Source organism: Arachis stenosperma, chromosome 3, assembly GCF_014773155.1.
Source record: "Arachis stenosperma cultivar V10309 chromosome 3, arast.V10309.gnm1.PFL2, whole genome shotgun sequence".
Lineage (NCBI taxonomy): Eukaryota > Viridiplantae > Streptophyta > Magnoliopsida > Fabales > Fabaceae > Arachis > Arachis stenosperma.
The window spans coordinates 64,902,466-64,911,433 of NC_080379.1; the positions used below are offsets into that span (position 1 = coordinate 64,902,466).

The 8,968-nt window shown below is 39.6% G+C and overlaps 1 non-coding gene across 1 annotated transcript; it reads left to right on the forward strand.

The window, feature by feature from the left end:
* Positions 1-8,485: 8,485 nt before the first annotated feature.
* Positions 8,486-8,593, forward strand: LOC130971017 (small nucleolar RNA R71). The gene has a single exon (XR_009082256.1). It is a non-coding gene; the product is annotated as a small nucleolar RNA R71 (small nucleolar RNA).
* Positions 8,594-8,968: the final 375 nt, after the last annotated feature.

Here is an 8,968-nt window from a genome sequence, read left to right on the forward strand (position 1 = left end):
CCAATATTTCTTTGCTCATCAAAGGCATCGCCAACCATCACAAAGAAGAGGAGTCATGGAGTTGGAAGGAGTGGATTCAATTCTAGCTCAGAACAAGATGATGCAGCAGCAGATTCAACAACAGTTTGAGCAAATGGCCAAAAGGATTGATGGCCTGCAAGTAGCATCAGTAAGTGCCACAAGCCAACCATCAACCACATGGGTGCAAAGTGAAGAAACTCAAGAGGAGCAACAGCAAGAGCAAGTCCAATACATGCACAACCAAAATCTTGGAACAAATGAAGTCTATGGTGATACTTACAATTCATCTTGGAAGAACCATCCCAACCTCAGATGGGGAGACAACCACAATCAAACTCAGCAACCATGGCAAAGAAACTCAAATCAAAACAATTGGAAAAACACAAACCACAACAACCAGCCAAACACTAACCAAAATACATACAGAAAACCACAAAACACTTACCCCAACTCAAACCATTATCCACCCAATAACCAACCAACTAACCAAAACACCTACCATCATCCAACAACACCCCAAAACCAACCCATCTCACAAGAATCCCAGAGGATTACTAATCTAGAGCTGCTCATGGAGAAAATGATGAAAAACCAAGAATTGACAACAAAGAACCAAGAAGCTTCCATGAAGAACTTAGAAAGGCAGATTGGACAAATCTCCAAGCAGATTTCTATTGAGAGACCCTCAAGCTCGCTACCAAGTGACACCATTCCTAACCCAAAGGAAGAATGCAAAGTCGTGCAATTAAGGAGTGGAAAGATATTAGTGGATGGCAACCAAGGAGCAACTAAGGAGCTCTTGGAGAATGACAAAGAGTCAACAGAGAAAGATGAAGCTAACAACAAGGACATAACAAGCAAGAATGTCCCAGAAAAGCTCACAGAAGAAAACAACCAACCAAAGAACTCAAGGAAGGGAAAGCAGATCATGGAAGAACCAAATCCAAGACAGCAGCAAGTGGAAAAGAGTCTTACACCTCCACTACCTTATCCACAGAGATTCCAAAAAGAAGCAAAGGATAAACATTTTCACAAATTCCTTGAGACTTTCAAGAAGCTGGAAATCAACATACCTTTAGCTGATGCATTGGAGCAAATGCCTCTATATGCCAAGTTCTTAAAAGAGCTCATCAACAAGAAAAGAGACTGGAACGAGAAGGAGACGGTAATGCTCAGTGAGGAATGTAGCGCTGTGCTCCAAAAAGGAATTCCACCAAAGCTCAAAGATCCAGGGAGTTTTGTAGTATCATGCACCATAGGCAAACTAACCTTAGACAAAGCCCTCTGTGATCTTGGAGCTAGTATCAACTTAATGCCCCTGTCCATGATGAAGAATCTTGCTATAGAAGAACTCAAACCCACCAGGATGTCACTAGTCATGGCCGACAGATCAATCAAGACACCCAATGAAATTGTAGAAAATCTGTTAGTGAAGGTTGGAAAGTTTATATTCCCTGTGGATTTTGTGATCTTGGACACCGACGAGGAAGGAAACAATTCAATCATCTTGGGAAGACCATTTCTAGCAACTGCGAGAGCCATTATAGATGTGGAAAAAGGAGAAATGATCTTCAGAGTACACAATGAGCAAATGATCATAAATGTTTTCAAGTCAATGCAACACCCTCCTGAGCAGGAAGATTATTTAAGAGTGGCTATGATAGAGAGCCTGGTGGAAGAAATGTTAGACACTAATCAGCATGAGCAAGAAGAAGAAAATCAAGAAACAGTAGAGGAACACGCAGCTGAGATCTCTATTGACAAAGAGGTGGAACCAAGCAAGAAAGAAGAAGTGCAAAAACAAGAATTAAAGCCATTACCTTCCCATCTCAAATACGCATTTCTTGGCACTTCAGAGAGCTTCCCAGTGATCATCAACTCATCCTTGACAAGGAAAGAAGAAGGAGAGCTTCTTGATGTTCTCAGAGCTCACAAGGATGCTTTAGGATGGACCATTGATGGTCTGAAAGGCATTAGCCCTGCAGTGTGTATGCATAAAATTCTCTTAGAGGACAATTCCAAAGCAGTAATTCAACCTCAGAGAAGGTTAAATCCTGCAATGAAGGAAGTTGTCCAGAAGGAAGTAATGAAATTGTGGAATGCAGGGATAATATATCCTATCTCCGACAGCTCATGGATAAGCCCAGTTCAAGTAGTACCAAAGAAGGGTGGAATGACAGTCATTATCAATGAGAAAAGTGAACTCATCCCCACAAGGACCGTGACAGGATGGAGGATGTGTATTGACTATAGGAGGCTAAATGATGCCACACGCAAAGATCATTTTCCACTTCCTTTCATTGATCAGATGCTTGAAAGGTTGGCTGGCCATGCTTACTATTGCTTCCTGGATGGCTATTCTGGGTATAATCAGATAGTGGTAGATCCAAAGGACCAAGAAAAGACTTCATTCACATGCCCAGTTGGAGTTTTCGCTTTTAGAAGAATGCCATTTGGACTATGCAATGCCCCAGCCACTTTTCAAAGGTGTATGCTCTCCATTTTTTCAGATATGGTCGAAAAGTTTTTAGAGGTTTTCATGGATGACTTTTCTGTTTTTGGTGATAATTTCAATACTTGCCTGAAACATCTAACTCTTGTTTTGAAACGGTGCTAAGAAACTAATTTGGTTTTGAACTGGGAGAAGTGCCATTTCATGGTGCCTGAGGGGATTGTTCTTGGTCATAAAGTTACAAGAAAAGGGATAGAGGTTGACAAGGCAAAGGTGGAAATTATAGAAAAGCTCCCTCCACCAACTAATGTGAAATCTGTTAGAAGTTTCTTGGGGCATGCAGGATTTTATAGAAGGTTTATCAAGGATTTTTCTAAAATAGCCAAACCTTTGAGTAATCTGTTAATGATTGATAATCCTTTTGTTTTTGATGAAAATTGCCAGCATGCCTTTGAAACTTTAAAACACAAACTCACAACAGCACCAATTATCACACCTCCGGATTGGGAACTACCCTTTGAACTCATGTGTGATGCAAGTGATATTGCAATTGGTGCTGTACTTGGACAGAAGAAGGGAAATTTGCATCATGTCATATATTATGCAAGTAAAGTATTGAATGAGGCTCAAAAAAATTACACCACAACAGAGAAGGAATTGTTAGTTGTAGTCTATGCATTTGATAAGTTTAGATCATACTTGATAGAATCTAAAATTGTGGTTTATACTGATCATGCTGCCCTCAAGTATTTGATGTCAAAGCAGGATGCTAAACCAAGACTTATCAGGTGGATACTACTCCTACAGGAGTTTGACATTGAGGTAAGGGACAGGAAAGGCACTGAAAACCGAGTTGCTGATCATTTGTCAAGGCTGCCACAAGAAACGATTCAAAAAGCCTCACCACCTGTGAATGAAAGCTTCCCAGATGAACACTTATTGCTGGTTCAACAAACACCATGGTTTGCTGACATAGCAAATTACAAAGTGGGGAGAAAAATACCTCAAGAATTCTCTAAGCAACAAGTGAAGAAGCTAATCAATGAAGCAAGAAAGTTTTTATGGGATGAACCTTTTCTGTTCAAAAGATGTTCTAATGGAGTAATTAGGAGATGTATCCCTGAAAGTGAAACAAGAGATATATTGTGGCATTGCCATGGTTCAGCTTATGGTGGACATTTTGGTCCAGAAAGAACAGCTGCAAAGATATTGCAAAGTGGGTTCTATTGGCCAACTATTTTCAAGGATGCTAGAGAATTTGTCCACCAATGTAATGAATGCCAGAGAGCAGGAGGATTGACAAGAAGGAATGATATGCCGTAGAATTTCATTTTGGAATTAGAATTATTTGATTTATGGGGCATTGATTTCATGGGACCCTTTCCCCCTTCCTATTCCTTCAGATATATATTAGTAGCAGTGGAGTATGTCTCAAAGTGGGTGGAAGCCATAGCAACAACTACTTGTGATGCACAAATTGTCCTTCAATTCCTCAAGAAGCACATCTTTACTAGATATGGGGTACCCAAGGGTCTTATTAGTGATAGTGGTGGTCATTTCTATAACAAACAAATGGAGAAACTTCTTCATAAATATGGAGTTATTCATAAAGTAGCCACACCATATCACCCTCAAACTAATGGGCAGGCTGAATTAGCAAACAGAGAATTGAAGAAAATCCTAGAGAAAATAGTAGGAAGCACAAGAAAGGATTGGGCTAGGAAGTTGGAAGATGCACTCTGGGCATACAGGACAGCTTTTAAAACTCCCATTGGGAAGTCCCCATTTCAGCTATTATATGGCAAATCCTGTCACTTACCTGTAGAGCTTGAACACAAAGCCTTTTGGGCTACCAAACTCCTAAACCTTGACTCTGAAGCGGCAGGAGAGAAAAGGTTGTTGCAGTTAAATGAGCTGGATGAATTTAGGCTAGAAGCCTATGAAAATACCAAGATATACAAGGAAAAAGCCAAGAGGTGGCATGACAGGACGATCTTGAAGAAAGAATTCAAACCTGGGCAACAAGTACTCTTGTACAACTCACGACTCAAAATATTCCCTGGCAAGCTTAAATCTAAGTGGACTGGTCCCTATTTGGTAACAAAGGTCTTTCCTTATGGGAGTATTGAATTGCTGGACGAAGCAACAAAGAATCGATTCACAGCAAATGGTCACAGAGCAAAGCTATACCTAGGAGGACAATGGGACAAGGAAAAAGAAGTTCAGAATCTAAACCCCTCTTGAAGTAAAAATGGAAGATGTCAAGCTAGTGACAATAAAAGAGCGCTTGTTGGGAGGCAACCCAACCTGAGGTAGTTTTCTTTTCATAGCTTTTTCAATAAAGATGTTGAATCATTGATATGCATTGCAAGGAGCTAAGTTTGGTGTTGCACACCAAAACAAATTAAGGGAGAATGAAAGATTCTAAGTTTGGTGTTCCACAAAAAATTTCAAATAAAAGCACATTCTCACCTCTTGCATAATGCTAGCTCCAAGCAATCGAACAAATTTTTCAACTATTTAACTGCTTTCTAGCTTTAATCCCATAACCTTCAGCAAGGATGTAAGGTTTCAAATATGGTTAACTTGTTGCATCAGAGGTAGTGGCAATCAATTAAGTTTGGTGTTCACACACAAAAATCCAAGAGCCACACTCAATTTATGCATACTAACCATACACTTAAGGGCTTGAGAAGCAAGCAACTTTGAGAATTATGCAGGACATGAGTCAACAATTGAAGATATTGTGCATCTTAACTCAAAGAAAACACAACAGAAGGAAGAAACAAAGGTCTGCAACTTCAAAGGTTGTATCTAAACTTAATCCTTGCTGCTGTGTATTGCTTTGAACATGGGAACCATTATATATCCTGCTAAAGTGTTTATCTAGTTACAAGTGAAGTTGTTTTATTAAGTATGCTAATCTGCATTATGCTTGTCATTCATCACTTAGCTTGAATTTTGTTTTGTTTCCCATATGCTTGAATAAAAGAGATTTGTTTGAATTGAAAAGTAAAAATCCAATGTTGCATAAGTAGAATGGAAGTCAATGGTGGTATATGTGTTTGATTAAATGAATAACTCATGAAATAATAGTGGCATAATGTCATTTTCATTAAAGTGTAAGCTAGCTTGCTGTTATAAAGGTTCTTATCAGTAAAGAGAAGAAAAAGCCAATGTGGCAAGAAAAAAAACAAAGAATAAAAGCTGGACACCAATAGCTTGGACCCTAGGACACATGCCTGTGGTGTTCTTGTACTAGGATATGCTTGGATAAGTAAATTCTAAGGGGTATTTTAAAACCCGGTCACTTAGATCAACTGATTTGGGATGGCCAATTGAACGTCCACAATAAAGAGCAACTTAGATACAGAACATTTAGTTATCCAAAGAGATGCTGGGCATCAATAATCCTAGGAAGAAGTAGTGAGCTATGTGTCTGTGGTGGAAGATGTTGAGAAAAAAATAAAGCCAAAGGCTACTACTACAACATTAGACACCAAGCCTTCAAGAATAATAAGCTTGATAAGCAACATGAGAAAAGAAAAGTTAGCAAGGGAGCAAAGAAAGAATAAACCTTATAACAGCAAGTTTAGCAAGCCTTTGAGGAAAATGTATATTATGTAACAGCAACAATAATTGAGTTATCATTATCAGCATAAAAACCCCATGAATCACATTCTGCTATATGCCTAATAAGGATATGTTTCTTTTCTTGTTCATTTCATTTTCTCTTAGTTTTGATGCTTGCTTGGGGACAAGCAAGATTTAAGTTTGGTGTTGTGATGACAGGTCATCATATACCCATTTTTCAAGTTAATTTCACTTGTTTTACTAGTCTTTATGCACTTTCTTGCATCCTAAGTAAGTGATTTGGAGTGAAAATGCATAACTTCTTTAAATCAAACAACCACCATGAAATTAATGTTAACTCATGAGGTTTAAGCTGAATTTAATTGATTTTTAATTAATTTATAAGCCTTGTGAATTTAGTGATACTTTGAGTGGTTGTTTTGGTTTATTGTAGGTGAAGAAAAGAAGAAAAGAGGAAGCGTGGCTTAAGAAAGCGTGGCCCAAAAGAGAAAAAGTGTGGCGCATAAAAGGAGGAAGCAAGCATTGCCCTCCACAAGGGCACACGGCCCTCTAGGAGGGCAACATAAGAAAACAAGGCTTGAGAGGCAACACTGCCCTGCCCACAACAAGGGCAGAGCACAAATTGGTGCCATGAATCAAGAAGAACAAAACACTGCCCTGCCCTCCTCAAGGGCAATATCGGGCTCACTAGAGGAAGAAATCCAAAGAAAAAGTTCACCATTGCTTGCCACAAGGATCGAACACGGCACCATGAGGAATCAAAGAACTAAGCCTTACTTTGGTGCCAAGAAAATCAAGGAAAAAGTGTAGCGTGTGCATTGCCCGAGTTTCGAACATGGGACTTCAAGTTGGAAACATTGCCCTGCCCTCCACAAGGGCAGGGCAGCATTTTGTTGTGGCACGGCCAGCGCACCATTCTGGCGCACCAAGGGAAGTCTCGGCAGCACCAACAGCACGCACGGGCATCATTCTGGCGCACCAAAAATTCCTGCCCTGCCCTCCACAAGGGCAGGGCAGCTTCCTGCAGCACCAACACGCACGCACCAAGGCACCAACGGCCGCACGCATCATTTTCTGCCCTGCCCTCCACAAGGGCAGGGCAGCCTCCTGGAAGCAATGTTCTTGGGCCAAAAATTGAATTAAAATTCCAATTTAATTCATTTCTTCACCAAATCAAAAGCCCATTTAAATCCCAAGATCCAAGAATAGAAAGTGTATAAATAGGAGCTAGTTTGATGTAATTAGGACTTTTGGTCTTTTGCTTTGAGCTTTGAAGATCCACTTTTATTTTGCAACTTTTGACTTTTCTTTGAGAGACTTCACCGAGATTTCTGAGAATTTGGGAAGAGAATTGATCTCTCTTCTTCCTGGTTCTTGCTTGGGCATTTTTACTTTTCTTGTTTGAGTCTTGGGTGTTAAGAATTGAGGAAATTCTGTCTCAATCTCCACTCAAGAGCTCTTTAATTTCTCTTCTGCATAATTGAGTTCAATTACATTCCCTTTACTGCTTCTTCTTTAATTTCTTGTCAATCGCTTTGGGAATTTGGATCTGGGAAGGCAATTGAGATCTAGACTTTGCTATCTAGTCTCTGGAGTCCTGAGATCACATCTTCCTTTAGATTCTTCTGTGAACCTCTGCTGCAACTCAATTTCCTTTCTGTTTGTATTCTAAGTATTTCCAATTCATCTTCTGCTTTATTACTTGCTGCAATTTAACTTCCATTGCTTAAATTCTGAAATCCCAATCCTCAAATCCCTTTTTCATTCAAGCGATTTATATTTCTTGCACTTTAAGTTACTGCAATTTACATTTCTTGCATTTTAAGTTTCAGTCATTTAATTTCTTGTTCTTTAAGATTCAGCTCTTTTACTTTCAGTTTTCTTTAATTTCTGCAATTCTTCCCTTCCCCTTTACATTTTCTGTTATTTACTTCCTGTCAAATACAAATCACTCAACCAAAACTTGATTCGCTTGACTAAATCAACCACTGAACTAAAATTGCTCAATCCTTCAATCCCTATGGGATCGACCTCACTCATGTGAGTTATTATTACTTGATGCGACCCGGTACACTTGCCGGTGAGTTTTGTGTCGGATCGTTTTCCGCACATCAATGATGAGGTGATGGCTGCTGCAACTTGGTTCTCCTCCACCTTCTTAGTAAGATCTGCTAGCTGCTTGGTAATCATCTTGTTTTGAGCTAACAATGCATCTATGTGGTTCAGCTCCATTACTCCTCTGGTGTTACTTCTTTCGGAGGCATAGAAGTAGTCATTTTCAGCAACTGTTTCAATGACATCTATGGTTTCTTCAATAGTTTTCTTCTTGTTTAGAGAGCCTCCTGATGAATGATCCACGGCCTTCTTTGACTCATATGAAAGACCTTCATAGAAGATGTAAATTTGAACCCACTCATTAAACATCTCTGGTGGGCATCTTCTTGTTAGGTCTTTGAATCTCTCCCATGCTTCATAAAGTGTCTCACCATCTTGTTGTCTAAAAGTTTGCACCTCAGTTCTTAGCCTATTGATCCTTTAAGGAGGATAAAATCTTGCCAAAAACTTGTTCACCACTTCTTCCCAATTAGTTAAGCTCTCCTTTGGAAAGGATTCAAGCCATTTGGATGCCTTGTCCCTGAGTGAAAAGGGGAACAAGAGCAACCTATAGACATCTGGATGGACTCCATTGGACTTCACTGTGTCATAAATCCTCAGGAAGGTGGTTAAATGTTGATTAGGATCTTCTTGAGCACCTCCTCCAAATGAGCAATTATTTTGTACAAGAGTGATGAGCTGGGGTTTTAGCTCGAAATTTTTGGCATGTATGGTGGGCTTCTGAATGCTACTTCCACAGTTCCCTGGATTAGGATTGATATAGGATCCTAAAACTCTTCTTGCTTG